A 25,723-nucleotide genomic window follows, 5' to 3' on the forward strand; every position below is an offset into this window, starting at 1 on the left:
CTCATTATTTATACATTTACGTACTGCATGTATGTATGAAGACATTCACCAGATAAAATGGAGAGAACAGTGCTCTCAATAGCAATGCAATTCAAGATTTTTCTCAACTATGAGATGATATTTTGGCACAGGGAGGTTGCTGCACTTTGTCGAGGCAGGTGCTTCACTTTGTTAGTGGAAGACCTGTACAAAGAAGTCAGGTAAGTCACTTCCTACAGTATAACTTCCTACTGCATACAAGGTACAACACTTGTGATCATTCTGGACAAAAAGTGCTATGGATAATGTAATGAAATATTGTTTATTATTACTATCATATAGTAGACTCATCAGTGTTACTAAGATTTAGAAAAATACATATTTAGGATTTAGTTTTAACTCATATAGCAAAGAAAATTATGTTTGGGTGTACCTACGTGTGCAATCATTTGGGCTAAAAAATAATTTTGTGCGGGTATTGATTCAAATTGCAGGGATTCAAACCAAATTCTTTTTTCTCATTGATGCCACTGTTTATAGTTCTTTGTGTGTACTTATACTGTATCATAAACAGCTGTATTCTTTCAAAGATAATTGATGTCAAACCTCAAGTAATTAGATTGAAGCACAGAGAAAAAAGGCATAGTTTTGTGTCTGCTTACTCAACATTGTAAGATAATTCAAATTGCCCCTTATAAAGCCATTGTTTATTTTTTGTGATTCAAAACTTATTTCCAAAAACAGCAGCTGTACATATTCGCGTGCTCAGAAAAACAAACCGCCTAATTCCATTTGTACTTCAGTGGTTTCCTGTTAACCTTCACATTAATTTGGAAACTTTGGACCTCAGTTCTATTGACATAACCTTATCTTGCTCTTGTAGAATTTTGTCATTCAGACTGGTCTATTAACTTGAAGGTTTTTGGGGAACATTTTTTTAATCCATGTCCCTTCAAACATTCTGAGAAGTCAGTGGTGCAGAGAAATCAAACCATCTGTTGAACACAGTTCACATCCAATACTTTTAACCATCCATCATAAAATGTTCAAATATTAAAAAAAGAGGTAGTCAAACCATTGCTTCCAACATCATTCAGCGGAGAATAATCTTTCTTTGCAATTATTGATTTTAATTCAACCATGCATTTCATTTGTGTATGAAACAAGAATGATATTGATTGAAAACTAGAAAAGTAAGAGTGGGCAAAGTGATGTGAAAGGTTTTCTCATTGGCTTTTACAGTATCTCATGTCTTCACTAAAGTGTTTGGATCAAGCTTGGGCCTTTTCACTTTTAAATGGAGATTGGAGACATAAAAGTCCTCCCTACTTCACATCTACAGTACAACAGAAAAACGGTTGTAAGACAATATGTTATAGTCATGGTAAAAAAGACAATTGCATTCTGTAATGGATAAGGACTAGTAAAATGTGATTGATAGATTACAATAATTTTGCCATAGGTGGTATTTATATTCCATAAACACAGAAATTATTTGCTGTTGCAACCACTTTTTTACTAACAAAAGCAGAACAATAAGTTCTTACAAAACTTTCATGTGCAATGTTTAGTTCTTTGTGTTGCTTTTTGTAAGTTGTCAAAACTTTTTTTTAATAAAAAGGCTTCCATGCACAATACAAATGATATAGTTTCTAGATTTTATAAATTTACATTTCAAGTGGTACAGAATATCGTTGACCATACTTTGACTAAGCTGATCCAAGTAGATCGATACTGTGTTAATTTATGTGAATATGATAAAAGTTCTAACCAGCCAAGGGTTAGTACTATGGATACATTGAAATTGTAACTCTGAGCATGTCTTGAATCTGTTACAAGGTGATGCAATGCTCATGGAAACTAGATCGAAATGTATTCTCAAGTAGTGGGAGGCCTGGTCTTTTTGTGCAGAATTCCCTGCTATCTAAGGAAACACTGCAGGCCTCAGAGCTGGGAGTTTCCTGAGAGACCATGATCAAATTCCAGCAAGGGAGAATAGTGCATGCCACACATGCCCATGTGTGCTAACAGAAAGGTTTCAACAAGAATTCAGTTGCAAAAAGGTGAAATTGAAGATATGAGACAGTACAGTCCCATATTTACAGTATATCTTTGCTGGTTGTATTATTATGCTTTATTGTTTTCTGATTTTGCCCCCTTCTTTCCAAAATGTAAGGAAGGGCACCAGTTGTGGATTGTATGTGTTTATTGGTTTAGTTTTTTCAAGAACAAATAATTTTGCTAATCACCTGTCTTTGTGAGCTGTTTGCATGCTATAGCGTCAATCATGTGAAACGTTTTACACCTCTCGGGGGGTCTCTACTACATCTGCAAAGTCTATAGCTGCTCTCAGCTTCACAGAACCTATCTATTTCAGCGTGCTTCACCATTTTGTACTGTAGAACAATAAAACCAAACCAACTCTCTACTTCCTTGCATATGCTCCTCCAGGGCAGACATCTTACAAATCTCTCTCTCCTTCCCAAAATGATAGAACTGCCATTCACAATCCAAGTCATGAAGTCATTACAAATAAATCAACATGCACAAAATAAAGGTTTAAATAATAGAGGCTCTGCTACACTGATCCTCATAAGAAGTAACTAAATTAAATGAGACTAGCGATTAAATTAAGCACTTGGTATGTATAAATAATAAAACGAATGTGCAAGATAATTCCTTTACAAAAATGTTTCACAGAGATTGTTAAGGAAAATTTGAAGACAGGTTTTAATACTGTATTAAAGTATTAAATACAGTATTAATACTATAAAACCATTTTGCACCTGAGCTAGCTTTATTAGTGGTGTGTATCAATCATCCTAGATTTTTAGGTATATTGAGAAAGATATCCACACATTAAATTACCAAACTAAAACAAACACAACTGAGGAAATACTTTTTAAGTTAAAAGTAATTTATCTTATTTACAGTTTTTCCTTTTTCAGGTGATATGTGTAAAACAATTTATTCTTCAGTTGTTTATTCAGTTTTTACTTGAAAAGGTCTGCTAATTAAAACTTAACATTTAAAGAATACATTTTTAATCTGAATTCTGTAAAATGATCTAAAATATCATTGTTTTCTTATACTATATAACACTGTATATAACAGTGTGTATGTGTATATAACACATAACATTGTAGAATTAATGTATTTATAATTTGGCAATTTCTTTTTCTTTTTCCAAAGGCAATTCCCACTCAAGGGTTTCCCTCCTGGAAACCACTAAAACGGTAACTATTTTACTAAACAACTGAAATAACAAGTTCTGTTAGAAACATAAAGTGTTAATTTTATAAGAAGTAGAAGAAAAAAAGGTTCCCCCTCCGGCTTTATACAAATAACACCTGTTGTTAAAATCAGCGAAGCTTACAATTTAATTTTATCTGCCTGCAAACAATCTCTCATTAGGGGGTGAAATGATGATGGAATTCACTGAGGCATGCAGTTTCACATTCAGCAGGGCAATACATAACAAGAGTCATCTTTTCGCATGAGAGAAATATCAGTTCTCCCAAACATTCATTGACAAGGGAAAACTTTCACCAGCATAAAATAAATACTGATATTACACTCAGTAGTAAAGCTGTGCTCTTCAGCATTAATTTTGAATATTGCTATTGCTTTAATTTTGAATCTTGCTATTTGAATCTTAACCCAAAATTGATTTTATTGACGGCTTAACTAAATTTAAAAATTACCATAAACTGCTTGAGACTTACTTAACCTCTGTTATAATAATTATAATGTAAACTCAATAAAGTGCACTCGCTGATTAAAAATAATAAAAAAGACCATGCTCTATGCAGGAACCAAATCCGACTTTAATTTAATTGCCTACATGGATACACACTCCCGCAACACTGAGCTAACCCTTCAACACAGAACACATTGGCACAAATATTAGTGAGATGATTCCAATGCAATGTAAGAGTGCAGATTAGACTTAATTTTTTCAGTTAAAAAGGACAATATCCTTGGACAGAGAAATCCCCTTGTTCTAATATAGTTCTTTTTATCAAACAGTCGGAAGAAGTTTTGATGTGTGGATTAGAACAACAGAAAAGCTCTTGGCGAGAACAGGCCATTCATCCCATCAGTGCTTTTCATGTCCCCATTCACTGAATGAATCTATCATGGCATCAAATCCAGACTCGAAGGTTCCTAGCATTTCTGCCTCTTCTGTGTGTCTTGATAAAGGATTGCAGAGATACAGTAGATACTGTAAGTCTCTTAACAAAATGTATTGATCACATTTCTTTCAAATTGCCAGGTACAGTAGTTGATACTGGAAATAGACTGTTAACATGTTTCCAGCTATGAGAAAACTAAAGAAAATAAAAGTCTCTCTTTAAAAACAGTACGCAGTGGATAAAATAACTGTGTTTTAAGTCATCATTACAAAATATAGTGCTGTATAATAGATTTAAATGTAAAAACTCTTAGTAGTAAGCTTTGGAATCTGAAGCACCTCCACAATTTGCATCACTTTCTTTAAAATCTCCTGTGTTTTCAATTGTCTTTGCTGATCATCATAAAACAAAAACCTGTACTATAATGGAACAGCAGTAAATTGAAGTGTAATTTCTGACAATAGCTGGCCCTGCAGCCTAGGTTTTATTGCTTCAACAATTGCCTGAGCAAATGTAAAATAAAATGGATGGCTCCATCCCAAATGAATAAGATAGGGAACAACAGCTGGCAAATGAATTTTGCTTTAGGTTAGAGAAGGCAGTGCTGGGCAATAAATTTGAAATGGACACTGTAGCCTTAACTTGGTTATTGCTATCGATAATGTGTAATGCTTTTCAGTGACCAGAACACCAATAATAAACATAATTGCAACAAATTATACATACTGTATATTTAAGAACAAATATTTGTCCATGTCTTTTCTTGTGTCCTTGTTAATTACACAACACTGACTTTGGTGTGAAGGAAAAGAGCATGTGTAATCCTTCTGACTGTTTTTAGCATTACTTTTGTTTGTCCTTTGGAATGAATGAAATTGTTTGTTATTGTGATTTTTGATAACACAGTCACATCAAAACAACAGATCAAGAAATCATGGTGTGATTTCAGGACAGAACATTATACAGTGTCAAAATGGAAGCCTCTTTTACATAAGCAGACAGATATTTCTGTTCATTTCTGCACTCTGTCGCTGCCACCATCAATAAAGACACATGATTCAGTTGCAGAGTGGCCGTGCACGCCCAGACCATGACATTACATTGACTATGTTTCAGAATTGACTCAGAAGAACAAAGATGAGCCAGGAGAGTTTTGGAACAACTTTTATGGACAGGACCCCAGGAACAGGCAAAAACTCAAAGTGGCTATATAAGAGCATCACAGCTGATTACAGAGAGTTTGGTCCCAGACCTCATGCAGTTATTACCTCAAATATGTAAATACTGACTTTTAAGTTCTGAAAATGTACTTAAATTTATTTTGAATATGTTCTTATACTTATGGTCACTTGAAATTACTGGATTGAGAACAATGTTTTTTTTTCTTAAAAAATAAGACCAAATACACACATGGAATTACCCTATAATTAAATTCCATTATATTGTATTTATGATTAATTTTAATTACATGATTACAAATGCAGATTGCATGACTGTGATGCTGTCCCAATACTTTTGGAGGGAGCACACTGTAGTTTCTCATGCTGTTGCCACTGAAGTGAGAAAACAATAATGCAGATGCAAATAAATCAGCCAGTTTCCTGGTCCTCTGGAGTAGTCTGCTGATTGTTAAAACAGGAAATCTCATTCTTCTGGCCGACTCTCTCTCATAGACTAGTCAGCTTCCGTAAAACCAATAGCAACCAGACATGAGCTTTTCTTCATTACTAAAGCAGGCCAAGACACTATCTTTTTCTATTTTTGCACCAGTTAACAAAATTAAATGACTTTACAGGTTATTAAATCATTATAGCAATTTTCATTAAACTTAAATACTTTGAGCACCCTGTATTATTACAAAATCACATGACAAACTCAGTCAGTATTTCATTTTCTAAAGGAACAATGATACCAAATATTAAACAGCTTATCTATTCACTATATTATAATTAAACAACGTTATGCATGTGCTTAATGATTTAAAGGTTAGACAGTTGCATATGTGCATACATATATAATATATCTGTATATATACAGTATACTGTAACACCTGCTTTGATTAATTATATGCTTTGGAAAATCAACTTTAAAAGTGTAGTTGACATCTTTACAGACATCTGAATATTCAATTTTATTACTGAAGTTATATACAGTACATATTTGCACCTGCAAATATGAATTCTGTTTTCCTGTTTTCATCAATATTAAATATAACATACATTGTTGGTATATTTTATTGTACCTGATAGCACAGAGTAGAATAACATAAGAAGAGAATGAACAGGAAAGTGAAAAGAGGTTTTGTTTAGGTGCAGACAAGGAAACCTGAAACAGTAACATTGGGAAGGTTGTAAAATATTTATTATTATGCATTAAATTGAAACTGGAACACCTAAGTGCTCTAAGTTACATTTTATGTACTATTCAATTCCTTATAATAAAATGCTAAGGTTTAGCCAAGTTTTTTTCTGCCAAAATCTTTTCCTTTCTGAATTGAGAACTATTATCCTTCACCTGTTTTGGTGAATATGTCCCCCATGAGAGGCATTACAATTTCATTGCATCACATTATTCAGACTTATATTATGTTTTTCTTAAAATACTGATTGCAACAGTATGGTCACATATTAGCTGTGGGTCAGGAATTGTAGGAGGATTTTAAAATGCTTATTCTATCAGAAATACAATTTTTAGCATCTGATTTTATGTACAGCATTTGCAAATTGCACAAAGTAGCAACATGCTATTTGCATATACACAGCAAATTTGCCAATAATGTTAATCCAGTCTATTAGAGCTATCAAATGTCATAGTTGTTAGCCTTTGTCAATCTATACTGTGCATAAAAGACTGAGTTTAGAATGGTAAGAAATTGAACAAAACCTGCAAATTTTATTACAATTAAGCAAATCAAGATACATGCACAATCACCTCTTAATAAGAAGCTAAAACTAAACAAGCTATAAGAATTTCACTTCACAATTTTCAGCTTTTTGCTTGTATCGTCTTTTTCAACCTAAAGAATCCCAAAGTGCTATAGTATACACTGTATATGGAAGGGGACCCCCTTTCTCTACCACTGAAATGCTACCACTATCAGAGTGGATGCTGAGCAACAGTACTGTGCTCTACTGAAAAATTACTCCAATTGAGTTAAGGGCTAATTTTAAATAGGCCATTGAGGAATTGAGCAAGCCCAACCCTCTTTAATGACGGAGGCCATGGGATATTGAATAAGTAATCAGCACCTTGACTTATTGACTCATCAGAAGCATGGATATACATCTACAGTGTCTACAGTATATGAAGCAGGCTATAACCTGTTGAGGGATGTGTCCCAAGCTCAGGAAACTCACCTGCCTCCTTTCTCTCATGTGCAAATTAAGAACATAAGAAAGGCTGTTATTGAAAGGAAGCTACTTACAATAGCTCATCTTTTTTAGTTTTTTAGTTTTGTAGATTAGTGAATCTACTGTATATCCATGTGTGTCTGTCTCTTAAAACTGCTTTGCAAGACTTTCTTATCCGCAGCCCATTACCCACCCACAACTGCCATCCATGCCCGATGATTGTTGTTGCAATAGAAATCCCTGTCCATCTGGCTACTTCATGATCTCCCAAATGATGATCACCAGATCATGTCACGCTTCAACAATCCCACGCATTGTATTTCCTGCAGAAAATACCTTTCTGACAGGAGAATGGGGAAAGAAATAAAAAAGAAAGAGGAAAAGGACTGGGTGATCATTTCAGAGAACATACTGGTGCAGTTAGGGTTAAACAATCTCTCCATGTCAAGTATTTCCCATGTAACCTCTCATAATTACACTTCTGAGAGGTTACATCCTTGCTTTCATCCTCATCTGATGTCCTCTCTTATGTCCACGCATACCTCAGACAGATACAATGTTTTGTAATGTTTCTCTAGTAAAGTGCTGCAATTGTATACAGGTAAGTGGTTTTAAAAAAAGGCACACAGTAGACAGTATGGCAATTAGCCTTATAAGTAAACAGCATACTTAACTATATTTTTTTGTATGTTAGGGACAGGAAATACCACATAGCGTATTGAAGTTCACAGCTCATGGGCACTGGGTTATATTCTGGATAGTTTTTATTTTTCTTTGTGCGTCTACATGGGATTTCTCCAGGTGCTGCCCAGGCTAATTGGTATCTTTTAAGTTGACCCCTCCATGTCAGTGTATGAGAGAATGCATGTGTGCACTGTAGTACTGCTTTCTACCAGCTGGGTAAGCCTCTGACTCACCTTGACACTCTATGGACACTCTAAGGATTACTGAAAATGGATGCATAGATTGACAACTGCTTAGCATCTCAAGTAAAAGCCTAAAATAACTGTTAATTAAAAAATGATATTTTGCTGGCAAAATGATGCTTCACAGTAATGAATCGACATTTTTCAGATATACATGTTGGCCAGCGTTCTTTAACTCATTGTTTTCTCATTTATTGTTATAAAACTCCTTTTACTGCTGTATGAGCTCAAGAGGACGTTAAGAAAGCTTGTGCAATACCCTACAAAACATATAGTATACTCTCAGGTCATCAAATAGTGTTGCACTGCAAGCCCGAGCACAACGATCAGAGCAAAGACATTGGATGGAGGATTGACACAGCAAGCTTATGATTGCCAGCCCTGGTAATATTTTGTCAGTTGAGCTCCTGGTAACAGTAGATTAATGACACAATCCAGATTTCAACTAATGATCTCTGTACTATACAACACAAACTGTATATTGTCAGTTTTACAAATAGTCAGTAACGCTGGAAAGCAGTGACTTTCACTTCTAGGTGCACAGTAAATAAAACAGCCTTGACTTAACACCTTAAAATTTCAAATTCATTACCTTATGTCTGCCTGAAATTTAGAATTTATGATTTTGCATCAGCATTACCTAAGATACTAAATATGCTTGGTACAAAACATCACAGTTTTTGTTAGGTGAAAAGACAAATATTCTACTTCAAACGAATATCTTGAAAATAGGGCAATACATTTAGAAACGTGTCATATCCTTAAGTACTTTTGAGAAGTACATTGCAAGATATTCTGGTTTTGAAATCAATAGTAAATTACTCATTTTTAACAGCATATTTCATATTGCTATGATTTTCCAGTGACCCTTTTGACTTCTTGAAAAATTGGTTTTGACATTTTTTTTTCAGTTACATTACTTTACAAAATATTGCAGTGTGGGATATGATTCAAGAAAAAACTGCTCGAATTTGAACTGCATTCATTTTATGAAATAGTACACTATTCCTGAGGAATATGAATGAGACGCTATTGTGTATGTTTTTAAGAAAATGACCCACAGATGGAGTATCCATCCTGTATAAATTGCACAGATAGATCAAAGCGCTGAAGACAACCTCTGCCCAGATCTAGCAAGGCTGTGTATCATTTTCTCAGGCATGCATGAACTGCAAAATGGTCCCTTCATTCTGGGATAATATTACACCACTAATTTTGTCAAGAGGAAGTGGATAATATGAACTGAAACCCTCCTTTCATGTTAAACCTTTTCTGCCTTTCTGCCCTTCTCCAAGACTGGCAAAGCATCAAGGCCTTTAAAAATGTCTGATAAAAGTGAAATTTTGTCTGGATAGTAGTAGTTGCTATTAATCTGAGGGAATGAATAGCAAAGCATAATATTATCCTTTCTGATGTTTACTTTAGTGTACCATGGTTAAAGGCACAGTAGGAGAAAGGAAAACATGAAAAAGGTCATGGGAAGCAACAGAAATTCATGGTATTTTTGAATGATGCAAGAATGCTAAAACCACAAAAAATGACTGAGAAAATTTACGATGGTAAACATTCTTTCAAGTATACAGTACATGAAGAATAGTTATTTTAGAACTTCTTTTGGAAAAGAAATTAGGTGAAAAATAATTTTTTATCTTCAAGTTGAAAACTATATTTGTCCTCTAAAACAAAACAAAACTTGTGGCATTCTTTTAAGGAATTCAGCGGCATTTTTGTGATTTTGTCACAGGCTAATTCTTCCCTTAACGACAGATTACTGTTCTTTTAAATTTTCTCCATTCATTGGAAGTTTCATTTCACACCTCTCTGCACCCATTCTGACTTCACACCTCTTGATTGGCCTCTCTTTCTGTCCCCTGCTCCCGCCTCTCACTCCTCCTCCCTCTCAACCTTTGTTCTCCCGCTACTTTACCTTTGCCTACTGCCCTGTCTCTCTCACACCTGAAGAAGGCTCCACGGCCGAAACGTTGTGTTCTCTTTCTTCTTTTTTTCAGCATGGAATAAACCTATTACATGTTTTTGTGTATGCTACATTTTTTGCCATTATGACATTCTGTCTGTGTTATGAGAAAAAAAAAAACATTTCAATTTGTTGTGACGCTCCCATACCTTAGCTTTGAACTTATTGATATTTTCCTCTTTTCTTTATGTGTAATCAAGACCAGGGTACAGATCTGGAGCTACATACTGCAGTTCATCGGTAAGCTCCCAAAATACAGGCTATAAAATTACAATAAAGCACAATGGTGGTACTGCCTCCAACATGGAAAATCCAAACTATGACATCAGAGAAACAGGATCTGAAGTCAATAAGATCCCTGGTCTTAAAAAAACATTGCAATACAGAAACTTTGTTCTGACCCCCTATGCAACCACAAAAAAACCACGAGAGGGTACGGAATCAAAGAAGCATAAAAATCAGGTCTGGCCTATGTCCAGCCTTATTCACATAACACAGTCATACCCAGTCCCTTTAAAAGAGAGAGACAACAATATTTTCAATTCCCTTTAAATATAATAAACTCCTCTTCCTCTCCTCTGTAGTGATGTAAGAGAGACCACCAGCAAGGCGGACCTGAAGCGCTGTTGAATAATTTAGAAAAGACTGAATCTGCTCCCTTTAGTGGTCTCCTCACTCCCAAAAAAAGAGTTTGTTCGTCTGCCACTGGATTGCAATCTAAAAAAAACACGGATCCTTCAGCTGTGCAAACAGGGCCACTTTGCCAACGTAATGCGTCACGTTAGCGCAGAAGAGAAGTTCAAAGACAAACAATGGGGCTTGACATGACTTCCAGAAGAGCATCTCCATTCTGTATTGTATATACTATGCACTTTTCCACACAGAACTCTTTTTGTGTGAGATTTGGAAATCATATTTTGTTTCAGCAATCCAATACGTTCATGGCATTATGGCATCACAGCATTAGCCTCACTCAGGCAAACCCGCTGCGTGAGCATTATTTTGTTTTGAGTCATCTTCCAATTTGACCAACTTTCCACCTCTGCTGTGTAACTAACTATTCAGTATCTTTTTATGTTACTCACTCACTCAGAACAGTGTCTAATTGTGTATCAGTTACTGAATAGCTAATATCTAAGTATTTAAGTTCTCAGCCAATACAGTATCCAGGGACTCTCAATGTTACCACCTACACTATGTGTTCTGTTTCACAGACTGCGCCAAACAGAGTGTCAACCTTGGCCTTGGCCAGAGCAAGATAAATGAACATTTTTAATTTTTCTTAGCTGAGGAAAAATGTGAGTAGAGTCTGTCTTTTTCCGTGTTCTTGCCATCCTGGGAAGATCAAACACAAATCAAATAAAAAAATAGATTTGAGAGACAACAAAAGATAGAACAAAAGGAACTGGCAGCAGGAGCTCTAACTCTGATCTACTATCCCAGCCACACAATATCCCCCAACTGTTATTTCTGATGAACCTAGATGTTTTAAAGCAGATCAATAATTCATTTAAATAAATACTGTAACTTTGAAATGTGATTCATGAAGAGACAGAGTACAGGTGTGAAATAGGTCATAAAAACAAAAGGAAAATAAACCTTTAAAAGGGGCCTTTTTGTGAACAGATTTGGCTGTTTTGTTTGAGTGTGGACCACTCACAAAACTCTTGAAAGGCACTATCCAAATTATATTGATTAGTATAATTAATTGTAGTTAAATAAAAGCATTATGACATAGATGGAATAATCTCCTTTATGAGCTGTCTTTTTTGCATACTGTATATCAAGAATAACTGTTTGCATTACAGTACTGTACGTGTTAATTAACAAGCTCAGGGTAGTTAAAGAGGGAAATAAGTATTTTGTAGGTCATTTCTGAGAAACAATGGTAATGGGCATGGTTCACATTGTGCGTGGTGTTTTCTGTTTAGCTTTTTCACTAATCTCCGTCATCAGTGTGATATTAGCTCCACACATACAGTAAGAGGTGAAACTCTTTCAATAATTAGGTGCAAGTCTAAGAGCTTAAAACCATTGTATAACATCATTTAAGCCATCTTTGGAATAGTTGGTAATCATCTTATCAGCTTTACAATCCAGAGAAAAGATTTCACTACACAGACCTATGTTAATCAAGGATGAGGCTTCCTTTGATACACTGAAGGAATATCAGACTGTAACTGGAATTCAATACAAACATAGCAAATCTTATGTACAAAAAAAGGCTACAACAGACTCATATTAAAGGTACATGTGCCACCATATTGTGTCATTCAGTAACAATGTTACATAAACATGGACATTCAATCTCTACATTGTTGGAATTATTTCATGTCCTTTTTATCAGGTAAGCTCCATTTTATTGCATTTTGTCAGATGTTCTTTGTAAGATAAGCCCTACTGACATTGAAGCTAACACACTTCCTTTAATAAGTTTAGCAAGTGGCAAGTTTTCTTTTGAGTATGTTAAGCTTCTCTTAAAATCTGAAATGTAGGGTTACAGTATGTTATTTTAGTCCAGTTTTAAGCAGGGAGTTTGACGCAATGCACACCAGATACTGATAGCTGAAAAAGTATTCTTGTGTGAAGTTACAGACAAGAATTTACCTAAACTGGTAAATATGGTACCCTACAACATTTATTTCTAGCAAAAGTTGAGGACCTCATAAGAAATAGTTTTGTACATATGAAGGAAAATATTGGAATACAGCTCTCTGAAAATGACAGCCATTTCACAGCAAATGTGAACATCTTTAAGAAATTTGATCTATGAGACCTTTATTGCCAAGCCTCAGGCTAAGTAATTCAATGCCTTTGGCCTCTGCAGATTGTTTTAGGATTTGTCAGTATTTTTCTTCCATCCTGACCTGGGTTTGGAGGGAGATGTTTTTATTCTGACGGGACAAGGGTTTGGCATGGGATCTTTTATTCCACCATGAAACTGGTTTGGCAAAGAAATTTCCTAACTATTTATGTGAGCGATTATATATGATTATTTTACAGTGTTTATTATAACTTTCCCCCTGAACTTTGGTAACAAGAGTTGTATGAGCTCAGACCAATTACTGGTAAGTTCTAGTATTTTGTTCTTAACCTTTAAAACAAAAGCAAAAAGAAGATATGAAAAATGGAAGAATCTAAGTTGTCAGTGTGTATGTGTACCCTTCAAAGTATTGTCTGGCCTTGCATCCTGTAATTGAGAAATGCCATGACTCCTAACAGGAAAAAGTAGATTTCTGATAATGTACAGATGGATGAAGGAAGTTATGCTTTGTTAGTTGGTGACCCTAAAGGTGTGAAAAGGTTGAAGGTGAGTCTTTTAGTAGAAAGAAAAACAAGAAAAGTAATGGTACTGTAGGTAAATGTTTCATTACTACAGTATATGCTGAAACCATGGTTTTTTTCCCCAAATACACACGTCATAATTTCACAGTCTTACCCTTCATAGATGTTTTTATGAGTAATACTCTGAAAGACTGTTTTACCTTTAATGGAATTTAATGGAATAAACATCTGATCAATTACTAGTTTGTCTCCTTTATAGAAAATCTATTTTTCCATGCTACCACCCATGTGAACCAAACATGATGTCTTTTGTGACTAAGCAGTGTCCCAACCATAGTGTCAGAAGAGAGAGAAATTTTCTTACTAGGGTTTTGCCCTGTGAGAAAATATATCCACCAAAATATGTATCATTACCAAAATATTTTTTCTTATAAATCAACTAGTTATATAAAAATATTGTTCTCATATGGCTACAGAGACAGATACTGTAGCTATTAACCTACGTGTGTTCTGGAGCATTCATTTGTTAGAAACTGTAGATGCTAACTTTGGCTTTTGTTTGCTGAAGAATATTTAATGCAAAGTGAACATTCTGAAACAGCAGGATCACTTGGTTTTGCAATCAATATTAATTAAACAGAAAAGTTGTTTGCAAATTTATTTTTTTCATGTGCAGAGCATCATTAAAACCGGAGGGTGTGCAGGAGAAGATATGCACAGGGAAAATGTTGGTGACAGCAACGCTCTGCAATGCTCTCTTTGGCAACCTGAGGCTTTTTTGTTGATAATGTCAAGCTTTAAATACAGCAGAAAGAAATACAAAACAACAAAGTGCTGATAATTATGGAGTTGCAAACTGTCCAAAATGGCCCCTTGTTGTTGTTTTTCCAAAACAGTTTGTTGCATTTCTAACATTAATAAGGTGCACATTTACACTCTGCAGTGTTGCAGCACCAATCTCCATAATCTAATCAGAAATAAAATGGTAATATGGGTGGATAGGATTTGCCCTTGGGGCTGAATTAAGGCTCTCTATAAATGTTACTACATGTTAGCAATTAAATATTTATCTGTTAGCACATAATGTGCCTGTTACGTCCCAGTGTGTGTTCTGTGTGTGTGTTTTTCTGTTATGTCCACACTGTTGACCCTTGATTGTTCTCCCTTCCCCATTGGCCCACCATTACACCACACTTTCAGTATGACATCATCATCAATTAGCTCTCAGCCAATCAGAACACATCTTATTCAGCATATAACATGGAGGTTTTCAGCAAGCAGAGGCCTTTCGTTTGACTTCGGTCCCGTTTGGTTTTGGTTATCGCTTCGCTTCGCTTCGCTTCTGGTTATTGCTTCGGCTTCGTTTGTTGGTTTGTTTTGCTTTGTGTGTGTGTATTTTCGTATAGCTTCGGCTTTGTTGTTTTGTTGGTTTTTTTGTTAGTTTCTTTGTATTTTCATTTGTTTGTGTGTTCATCCTTGTTTTGTCATTACCTTGCCCCAGTGTTACATGTTCAACTTTTGTACCCTGCTCCTGTTGATTACTCTTGTTTTCCCTTATTTGTATTCCTGGTTCACTTGTGTTTTTGTGTGAACTTTAGTATATAAGGTTAGTTTAGGTTGTTGGGTACACTTACACACTTAGTTGATTTTGTATTAGTACACTAGTTTAGTACGGGTGAGTGCCGTTTGTCTTGTATGGTTTTGGGTAGTCAGTGCAGGTTAGCTAGGGTGTTGAAGACGCCGAAGACCGTGTGTTTCGGGTTTTCTTTTGTAGTCAGATTAGCTTTCCCTCACTGTCCTAGCCAGCTCCATTTTGTTTATTTTCTTTCCTTTGGCACCACTCTAGTTCCTTACCCTTGTTATCACGCTTCCTAGTCCCTCACCAAAACCCCCCTGCTTCCAAAAGGATTATCCTAAATGTTACACCCCTTTACCCCTAGACACTTGGGGTCGTAACAGTGCCATAAATAGCATTGAATTGACCTATAGAGATTAATGGATATACTGTATGTTTTAGTAAATTCATTTTGGTAGCTGTTCCAGAATGAGACTCTCAATTAGGTTATACATAATACTATAATGTTGCAGAAACTCCAGATGACCTAAAAGTAGCCTGGAAAGGTGTTCTGTATGCAATGTTGTGTAGTGGTAGAGCACAAATAAGAGTATGGGACATCATTGCAAGTGCAAAACAGACTGAAGGGGCAATAGGCTGGACTCATTGAAGGCAAGCAGGATTACTGTTGGACCAAGGCATAACAGAATAGATCCCAGAAGACAAATAAATGATCAAGAATAAGACCTCCTGTTAGACAGCAAAATGAAATCAATAGGTTCACAGGCTGGATAAGGATAGATAAAGAAAGTTCACAGAAGAATATGTTGAGGAGGACTTTGTCCAGCAGAGGATCAATGGAAATCAATGACAGTGATTAATAGACTATAGTTATATAGTTTTTCTGAAGCTTAGGTATCTTCTGTCTAATTTACTTCTACATGCTGTCAGTGTACCTTAATATTTACACAAATATTTATGTATGAAAATTTTACCTAATGGCAACATTATGCAAAACCTTACAGGAATCTGGCAAGAACATTTCAAGGGTGATCAAAAAGTAAAATTAGGACATACTGTACTGCACAAGGGCTAAGCTCTCAATGAAGTCACTTCTGTAACTTCCAACAATAAAAGAGATATTAAGTCAACTCTTCCAAATCTATCCTTGATTTATTTTATGTAATTATTCTGTCTCCTGTTTTTTACAGTTTGTTCTGAAGCAAAAATGGTGGCATCATTCGCCCCAGACCTCAGTTCCTTTTTGGTCTACATTTATTGATTCAATTGCAATACACCGGAACACCATTTGAGATGATTAATTGTCAAGCTCTTGAGGATGTTGTTCAAAGTAAAAGAAAAATTCTTTATAGCCAGTCTTTTTTGTCCAAGTACCGGTAGAGCTCAACAATCATGAGTTCAATGCCTGGGTCATGTCATTAGTCAACTATGACCAAGAATCCCAGAATAGGTGGCTAAGCACCACCTTGGATATGCTAGGGATTGGCTGCACAGGGCACTCTTGGCTCTCAGAGACACAATAACTCCTGCTAGCTCCTAGGAACATGCAGCCATGAAATGCTGTTGATGAAGGACATGCAGTTCCTCTTCTCCTGTGAACCACTGGTATGAACTGGTGGTGAATTGTCTGTGATTTTGTGTTACAAAATGAGTGGTTCGAAGGTGGACAGATTGGAAGAGTCTGCCTACAGTACATTTCCTTATTCTCCTATGTGTGGCCATGAGGTTCACAGCTGTGAGCTGAAACATGAACACCACTGACTGTTCCAAATTGGGCATTAAAAAAACTTTTAACATTAAAAAAGAAATACAGACCCAGCACAAATTCTAAGTTTAGTAGTGCAATATACTGTAGTAATAGTGTAAAAACCAAAAATCCAGGAAAGAGAAGCTTTCTTGTGACAGTGTAGTGTTGGAGTAGTTAAACTTGGCTGCAAATAAGAAAGACAGGCTCTGAAAGAGATTGGATTGATTTCTTCACACCCTGAGGATAATGAAGATGACAACTTTAAGATTACAGTACAAATCAGGGCCAGGGGGTGAACCTGATGTGCATTCTGATTCTGGACATAATATACCAGTACACTGTTTCATTCTTTACAGAACATGCCTGTGGCAAATTATTTTACCAGAGCAGCCCCTGGAATTCCTGTTTTATTTTTTTCAGGTCAATGCCATTGCAGATGAACAGTGAATGTTGACTATTTCACATAATTAACCTTTTACCACAAATACAACATTATTGTAAACGTATGGCAGTAGCAGGGATTGAAATCCAAATTGCATCTTTTAATTTGCCGTATTAATGGACACAAACATGAGCTATTGTGAATGATTATTTTAATTTGACCATATTCTAGTTACTGTACATCATAGACTAGTGTAGTACTCTCGGCATTCAAGTTCAGTTTTTTAATTGTCCATTCCTCTAACATTATTACTAGGATTAGTTTAAGTTGCCTTGAAGTGATCCTCCATCCATTTTACCACTTTATCCAATACAGTGTCGTAGTGGAACCGGAGCCTATCCAGGCAAGAAATGTGCCCAAGGCAAGACACACCCTGGCCACGATGCCAGTCCCTCGCAGAGGAACTGATTCAAAGAAACAGAATTTATCGTCACGTCTTCACACCTGTATCTTTATGTAAAAAACCTCTCAAAGAAAAGCTTCACAAGAATAAAAGCATAGAAAATAATAACTAGCAATAGCAAATGACATACAGTATAGATGTAACAAGCACCAAAAAAAGATAATTCAATGAATAGGCATAAAAGTACATTTTCAATGTGGTTATACAGTAAGTGTTCTAATTGTGTCACTGTCTTTTAGGTCTTTGTACTGTACATTTCATAATGAAAGAGGTAGAATGCAAGGTCACCCAAGGAGCACCATTGAGTTTCTGGGACAGAGAAAAGTTTATGATCACTACAAGAAGTATGGGAAGATCACTAATATCTCCTAGTGTTAATCTATTTATAGCTATAACTCTTAGAACTATAAATTTAAATTTTACTTTAGACTCGACCAAAAGCCAGTGCAGAGAGAGACTAAAGTGACAGAGGTTCATAATGTATTGTTTCAGTTTAAGGCTGCTACATTTTGAACATATTGCAACATGTTACAGCTGTATGGGAAAGACGAGTAAATACAAGCATAAAAAGATGCCTTAGAAATATTAAAAACCTAACTTTTAAAAACGCAGATCTCGTTGAAAAGCAATACCACTATTTTATTTTCACTTCCATTCCAAACCACAATAATAACAGGAGATGGACATTAATTTGTAAATGTGCTGCCGGCCAAGTTCTTTTTTGAGGAAGTGGGGGAACTATCAATGACTCATCACAAGAATAAGTCTAGGATAAGTCTGTGCCTGGAGCTCTAAACTCCCACTCTGTTACCTGCTAGCACCCTTTCCCACATTCTGAACTATGCAGACTGGTCTGGCATCACCCACTGTTTACAACCTTAGTATTTTTAGCACTATTAAAGTTAAATTTCAATGAACTCAGAAATACAGTACAGCTGAAACCACCCTCACAATCTAGGTTTAATCATTCGATCACACGAATGTACTGCAATTCTGTTATTTCATTAAAATAAAACACTGTATACTGTATTAAACTGATGTTTCCCAGTGGTTCTTAACATTTGAGTAATTCCACGTTTCTTTACATGTACCTTAAAGTCCACAATGAGTCTTTCGACTGACGACGCCCTAGGATATAACACAAAATAATTCTTTACATTTTTCACCAGTTTTTATTCATTTAAATGTTCTAAAGACAAAAAAGGCAACAAAACAATGAAACATCCTATCCCACTAAGAGAGGTTTCTGGCCATTAAATGATCCACCTCTCTGAGTCTCCCACCAAAAAAACCCTTAAATAAATTAGATAACTAGAGGTAGAAGTACCATTGCAAGCCCCCACAGTCCTCATACAGCTCAAATCCAAGCAGAAGAGAACTGTACTATATACTGTTTATCATAATACATACATACAGTGTAATACTATATAATATATAGTGTTATATATGATATACTGTAGTACATTGTATGTATTACAGTATATAATAATAAAGTACTGTGTATAAAGTTGTATATATTAACACTATGATAGGCCAAGGACATATGTGAGCTAAATTCTCCAACTATTTCTCCTCCTATTCTCCTGCATATTTTTTCTGAAGGAAAATATAGATGTTGTCTTGATACATACTGTAACGCTGGAGTCGCAATTGAAACAAGATGGCAGTAGATTTGCTAACACTGTAAGTATTGCAATGTGGTTGTGTTCCCTTCTGCAGACAAAGGAGTGACACAAACAGTCTTAAATAGTATTATGACAGTATCTTTGAACGTCTCTCTTATCCAATCACCTCAATACAGGTTCATATAAATCCTTGAAATCCCTATTTGGGGAAATTTGGACAAGCTGTGCTAATTAAATAGTTTTTAATGTCACTGGTAGATTTGTGCCGTATTATTTTACGCTAAATATTTATAACTAAATACTTCTGTGCTCTGCTACTGACATTTCATGTTGTCCTGAAACATGACCCTGTTATGATTCAGGTGTAATATTTAAGCTTATATTATAGCTTATCTAGATAACACATGATAATGGGTCAGGCTCAATTAAGAAAAAATGAGGCATTCTTCAAAAAGGAACAAAAAGCAATGAATGTCATCCTGTTTGACTAGAGCAGTCAACATTATGGCTGTGTGTTACAGCCATAAGTTACAGATAAATCAATATATGCAACATGAATCTTGAGAAATGTCAGTGAAATGTTTCTCCAGTACCAATTCAAACTAAAGACATATCTGACATTAGAAGCCACATGGAAATAGACCTTGTCAGTCAAAACATAGAGGTCACTAATGAAGAACACTGAAAAGGCAACTGAGTGCTTAACATTAGTGATAAAGTTATACAAAGAACAATATGAGAACCAAACATTTCAAGTAATTTTTGTGCTTAAGAAATAAAAGCAATTGATGTGTCTTTACAATTTTAGATATTGAATATTAAAAATAAAAATTTAAGAACCTAATTTTCACATTCAATGTGGTAATATCATCTTTATATTCCTTATACTAAGGAAGAGTTCATCCCTCAACCATCACGAAAATACTGAATGGGAACAGTTTTGCTGGGAGGAGAGTCAGCAAGTAAACATTACGCTTTATAAAGAACATTTCCACCCATTTTACATTCCCCAAAGAGCACCTTGGCAATCCACAAGACTACTGGAAGAATGTATAAACAGTAGTCTAGATAGACAAGTCAAAATGTGAACTTTTTAGATATAATGAGAAAAGTTTTCTGTGACAAAATCTAAACATTTTAAAGCCAATGCAAATAATAAATAGTTACAGGAAATATCTAACTGAAGTCATTGCTTCTCCAGGAAGTGGCAGCAGTTACTTAATCACATACAGTACAGTACTTATTCACGCACTATGATTCACTAAAATGATATATACTTTTTGATCATTTTGATAATTAAATAATTCAAGTACAATATACTGTACAGTTTCATCAAGTTATCTTCAGTTTAAGACATTCAATGAAGCTCTAATTACATTTTAAGTTTAACATATTGGAATACAGTCCAACCTAGGAGGTTCACAAACTTTGTTCTCAGCAGTATAATAAAAAACTTAACAAAACCTTCACAAGACCGCCTACAGGTATCATAAATGCTTTGACCTATTTTACAAGAAAGGTTCAATGTTTTTCTTTCACACTACTTTTAAAAAACCTCCTGCACGGCAACAATATTGATTATTTAGTTCACAGACCTAAATCATGTTAAGACAATTCAATAATGAGCTGGGTTGTAAATGAATTGGAGAAATCTCTCAATAAAAAGTGCTCTTTGCTACCATTAGTGACGTAAGAAAGCAGTTCAAAGAACATGGTTTTCTCCTATTAGTATCCTAGATGCTCAAAACATTTTTCTGTTCTTTGGTTTTCTAACATTTAAAAGTTTTTGATTCACCTGAGCCAAGTCATCTCAAGCTAATACCAAGAAAAGACTAACCAATCCCAACAGACAAGTCAATAGATCAGAAGAGAAGCCATTGTGTCTTTTGAGAACCTGCAATTGCTTTCTGAAATTCTACCCTTGTACCTTTGCAGTTATTATAAGATGCCTGAAAAAAAAGTTTAAGACCATCCATCATATCAGAAGGTTTGTATCGTCATCTTAAGTGCAGTCTTTAACAACCTGAGTCTCAAAGTAATGCCAGAGGGCATTTTCTTTTCAGAAGGAACTCTAGTTTCAAACAAACATTATTAATAAAGTTTTTTTTTTTAATGTACTGCTTTGCCAAAGCCAAAGGATATTCAAAGATAAAACAAAATCACATCTTTCCATTTGAGAAGAATGTACTTTGTTGAGTAGGTGAATTTGTACAAATATTTTACAAATAGCTGAAGCTCAAGTAACTAGAATTCACACATTCATTCAAGTATTCAAGTATGTTTTTGTAGTCTCTTCCCATCTACTGCTTTACATACTGTAGATAATCACTGCTGAAAAGATACTTCACAAAAAGAAGCTGGCATTTCAATGAAAAGTGCAGTTTATTGTAAAATAACTCACCAACAATAAGACAAGAAAAAGTACATAAGATTTAAGTTTGCTGGAAGTTCTGTAAATAATGATATACTGAACATTGTGAACCCGTATTTGGCTGAATATCTTTTAATTGAAGCATTTCAACCCCCTACAACCCCCAAGTAAAATAAAACAATGTAACATCTTTTTGTCCAGCTGTTAGTCAGAAATGACTTTCTGTAATCATAATATATAAAGCAACTTATCCAGGGCAAATCCAGTTTATTGATGCTTCAACCACAGCCCTCTGACTCATGGTTTATTAATGATCAATATTCTGGCCACAGTTTCTTGTGTAAATTCAGCAGGGATCATGCAGACATTCATCTTGTTTAAGTTCACCTTGACAGCATGGTTAAGAAGCATGATTACAATGATATCTAAAGTGACATTCGTTGTTTATCAAAGTTGTACTGTTGTTCATATGGTTCAGGAGCACTGTACAGTACATCGGGGGGGGGGGCATTGCACAAAAATTGACGTGCGCAGCGCTCCCTGTTTCTGGTCGTTGTGGGCAACAGCTCAGCAGAATTTATAGGTGTCCTTAAATCTTCCACGAGTACAAGGCCTCAAGAAGAGTATTAAATTAGCTCTATTGAGACTTAATTGGATCAACATTACCTTCCTGCACACGTCTAAAACTGCTGTTGATTTAAGGAGACCTATAAAACCTGCTGGACTGCTGTCCATGAGAGCCAGGTTCCAGCAAACATGGACTAATGCTTTCTGCTTAGTCCATTATTACAACAGTCTACCTGTTGAGGCAGTTTCATGAAATTTAGATGGGACCTATCCAGTCAATTTCACAATGCTTTCTGGGTAATTTAAGATACTAGAAAGAGCCAACAAACATGGCTGATGTGTCACAAAAAGAGTGATGCCAAGAATTTATTTTAGCGGAAAACATATGCCTCTAAGAATGATGCTGAAAAGATCATTCTTTCAAGAAACCTTTTTAAAGACATTCTAAAACTGGTAAACATAAGATTGGGGGAAAATGACAATAAAAACATAAAAGATTGTTTATCATATTGTATATCAGGAGAAACTGTACTGAAATTGATATGAAAACATTTTGGGAACCTGCTTTAGTACAGTAAATATATATTTTTGTTTTTTCTAAGTAAAAACAAAAACAATGTCATGAATATCATAATAACATTTTAAATAATTGTATCTTTGTTAACTGGACAAGTAAATGTTAAACAGTTGATAGCCTATTGGGCTAAAGAAATGTCTTTAATGTCAAAAGGATAAATGGTAGGAATTCCATCAAATTCTATTAATTAATCATTGTCTGCAGCTAGTCTGGTTCAGCATAAAAGTTTAATGAATTATACCCTTTGTATTTTAAACTGAGTTGATGTTTAGAGCTTTCTATCAAAAGTAATATTACTTTCTGTATATAGTATGTAGTATAATTTTGGCATCATAGAATGTACTGTATAAATTTTTTTAGTAAAAAGAGCAATTGTGATGTGACACTGTTTTGTTTTGGGAGTAGTTTAAAGTAGTTAAAACTTGAGGTCAACAGTTACAAACCTGAGAAAGCCATTTAAAAATATAAAAATTGTATTCCAAAAATAAATAAAAATTCCAAAGCATATGTCTGTAGCACGCATTTACCAGGTGTTATTGTGATATTATTTGTTACCGTTCATAAAATCTAGTGCTTTTAGTATCTGATAGAAATTCTTGTAAAACGGGTCTTTTGCAGCATAAATATAGCCTGCACCAAACTTTGTCAGCATTTCAAGTGCCTGACATCTCAGGAAGGTGAAGTGGGATAAAAAACCCAATAAAGATGAAGTGTTTTGAAATGAGTCAGTTTTGAATTGAGTTCTGGAGTTTCACAAGTGCTTGCATTGAGTGAGTGCTAAATGTGGTTCTCTCCAGTACCTGGGAACACTGTTCAGCTAGATGCGAGATTTTATCAGTATCGTAGCAAGTACTGTGCATTGGAGAAACTGTAGGTAACTGGTAATGCTAATTTTATGCATCCTTTTTTCACTGCTTTTGGGGATATATAGATTACAAGAAAACATTAGGTTACTCCTGTAGTCCTGATTCCCTGAAAGAGAAGTGTTGTCACCAACCAATGGCATATTGCTGTCCCTACGGCTAGAGGACTGAGTATTTAAACCAATGTTGTTGATGCTGTAGACTACTCAGGAACGTGAAGGCCCTATTTCCATCCCCACCCCTGAGGGAAATATAATGTATGATGGGCACCTCTTCCATTCCTCTTTCTTTCTTTCCATCCCCACACTGGGGCTGCCAATTAACCAGAAGATGCCATGCCCTCTACATCTAGAGGGCGCTCCTTCTCTGTCCTGTTCCTAGTTTCCCCGTGCTTTACTTGTTCTTCCGGTGTGTCTCATGTCTGGGGCTTTATATTTCCCCCTCACTCGGCATTGGGATCGGTTGTCAAGAGGCTCGCCTCACCAGGTCGTCCTCCACCTGAGGGCTCTGGTCTCGTCTGGTCTCGTCCCCGACTCCGCCCGATACCTTGAGCCCAGACCGAACCCCCGTGTTTGCTCCGTTCCTGCCACTTCGCATCGGGTTTTTTCGTCTTGCTGGTCTCTCTCCACGGCTAGCCTCCAGTTTCAGAAGGACCTGCTGGCTTTTCCTCTCCTTCGGGGAATCAGGGTTACGGGACTAAACTAATGTTCCTTTTCAATTCAAAAGTTAACCACAAACCAGTGTGACAGTATATGACCACCTGCTACATGATGACCCTCGTGAGAAATGCTGATTTAAGTACAACTAGAACCAGAAATGTTGATCATTTTAAACCTGTAGTGGATTATTTTATTGAATGGAACAATAACTCCTTCCTTCAACTCGATGTGTCTAAAACCAAAGAGATGATCATTGATTATAGAAGGCAACCACCAGCTGCAAAACCAACAAATTTCAAGTAATTGTAATTGTCAGGCTACAAATATCTTGGCACTATTGCTTATTCTGTGAAAAAACTTATACGATATGTAAGAAGCAATTGTTTTTCCTGCTTTTGTAATGTGTACAGTATACTACATCAATGACATGATTTTATTGAACTTTCATTGAATCTGTCCTCACATTCACTAGGGTAGCCTGGTTTGGTAGCCTTAATACACACAATATAAACAGACTGAGCAGGATTGTGTAGCCAACAACATTTTTGATGCACAACAACTACATATTTTAGACATCTATGTCAAAAAAATAGTGCAGAAGACCACTATAGTCATTGACTGTCATGACCCCCCCTTCCACAGTGAATTAGAGCTGTAATAAGATACAAGCAACGATACAGCTGTAAGATACTGTAGATAGTAGAACTTCATTCCCATGGCTATTATTCTGCTTAATTTGGACAATTGATTGCATATTTTACTTTATTCATGTATATTTTTCTTTCTTGTACATATATGCCCCTTATTTGTTAGTGGTTTCATGTTGTGTTTAATGCATTGTGTATTGTATTATACCTTTTACCTGCCTGCAAAGCAAATTTCCCATCTGGAACAAGTAAAGGAAGTACTGTACTGTATGTAAGCACTAGAATGCATGTATATCAGGGCTACAACACTATAGTACCTTGCCTTGAAGAGAGAGGCAACCACCAAGTAGCTCTAGGAAGAACACCACTCTGATCTTCAGCCTACTGACACAGCATTGAACACCAGGGGTCTCTCCATAGGTCATGCACATTTTTCCCATTCCAAATTGCACCACAACCCATTTTGAAGGCATACTGTAGATGTAAAGTACCCAAACCACAGTTCACTAGCAATGGCAACAGCCAAGAAGTAGGCATGTTAAAAGGTTTATTGATCATTTAAAGCTATTTTAAGATAACTTCTTGGCCATAGGAT

This window comes from Atractosteus spatula, chromosome 1 (genome assembly GCF_055471065.1).
Source record: "Atractosteus spatula isolate fAtrSpa1 chromosome 1, fAtrSpa1.hap1, whole genome shotgun sequence".
Lineage (NCBI taxonomy): Eukaryota > Metazoa > Chordata > Actinopteri > Semionotiformes > Lepisosteidae > Atractosteus > Atractosteus spatula.